Source organism: Lemur catta, chromosome X (genome assembly GCF_020740605.2).
Source record: "Lemur catta isolate mLemCat1 chromosome X, mLemCat1.pri, whole genome shotgun sequence".
In the NCBI taxonomy this organism is placed as follows: domain Eukaryota; kingdom Metazoa; phylum Chordata; class Mammalia; order Primates; family Lemuridae; genus Lemur; species Lemur catta.
This window is the reverse complement of record NC_059155.1, coordinates 54563257-54564782: the sequence shown is the minus strand read 5'-3', so window position 1 is coordinate 54564782 and position 1526 is coordinate 54563257. Positions and strand designations below refer to the sequence as shown.

The window sequence follows — 1526 nt, the reverse complement described above, 5'->3', positions numbered from 1 at the left end:
TCATGGAGGAAGAAGAAAATTCAGTGATCTCTTAAAAATTACAATTCACATTAAATTATAAGTCTTGATTGTTCTTAATTTTTTACAAAATGTTCAATATTGTCTTTAAAAAGATGTGAAAAACATTTTTGCATTTAGATAAACATCTTAAAATATAAGGTAAGACTACAAAGCAGTGTGAAAGGTTTCTCTCTGCCATTTGTAAACTGGATTAGAAGGCAATCCCCAGAATTCCAGAACTGTTGTAGAGATATTATCATTTTTGTTTACAATCATGATAAACTTCATTCAACAAGAAGTCAAGGAATCTGGGTTCCAGTTGCCATCTTGCAAGGTATGATCTCGAATAAGTCTCTCAACTTCTGGGTATCAGAAACCCCATCACAGAATTAAAGGTGGTAAATCAGGTCATCTTGAATACCCTTTCCAGCTCTGTTATTTTGTAATGCCATGAAATCAGAAGAGCATGTTCCAGGCTGTTTGCGGTCAGGGATTTTGGAACCTATATAATAATGTACAGTACTTTAAAAATTTCTACGTTTTTGAATCTTATTTAAATATATACATATTTTCCCATGTTATTCTGTGCATTCAAATATATTTTCCTATTTTACAGACTCTTTGTCATTAGCAATAAAAAAGCTTCCCAATGATGCATTTTTTCTTTTTTTTCTTAAAAAAAAACTTTATTTATTTATTCATGTAGAGACAGGGTGTCACTTTTGCTCAGGCTGGTCTCGAACTCCTGACCTCAAGTGATCCTCCTGCCTTAGCCTCCCAGAGTGCTAGGATTACAGGCATGAACCACTATGCCTGGCTGCCTTTCATTTCTTGATTTTATTTCTTTTTGGCTTCCTTTTTTAACTTCAAGATCTCTTCTGGAGTTGTGGAGGCCAAAAGTTTCACCACCTTTTCACAAGATTCACCCCCCTTATCCAAAACCACATCACTCTTCCTGAGTTCTAAGACCTTGGAAAGATACCAACAGAGCTTAGCATTAGCTTCTCCCTCTGATGGAGGTGCTGCAATAGCTACATTTACGGTGTCTGCTGTCAAATCTGTTACAGCATTTTGTTTGGAGCCAGGTTTGGCATGGATAATTACGGTTACACAACCTTTACGATCAACAGCCACAGGAGCTAAGGGAGGAAGTGGTCTCTCTGGTTCCTTACTCTGGCTTTTACCCACTGGCCTTGTTCGTCACGCCAGCTTTCTTAGGCAATTCGGCACCAGAAGGGAGCTGAGCAGAGACCCGAGTGCCTGGTGCTGCCCCAAGCTGCCTCAGCCGGCAGCCAAGCCGCAACATCTCGGCCTGGGGAGGCGTGGGGCAGGGTATTACATTGTTTTTCTTGCTGCTTTCAACATGTACTTTTTGTTTCTCTTTCAACATTTTTGATATAATGTGTCTGGGTGTGCACGTCTGTGTTAATCCTACTTGGATTTTGTCAAGCTTCTTGTGTTCATAGATTAATGGTTTTCATCAAATTGGGGAAGTTGTTAGCCTGCATTTCTTGTAATATTTTTTC

The 1526-nt window shown here is 38.9% G+C and overlaps 1 pseudogene; it reads right to left on the bottom strand.

The window, feature by feature from the left end:
* Positions 1–284: 284 nt before the first annotated feature.
* On the bottom strand, positions 285–1306 carry LOC123628014 (annotated as a pseudogene).
* Positions 1307–1526: the final 220 nt, after the last annotated feature.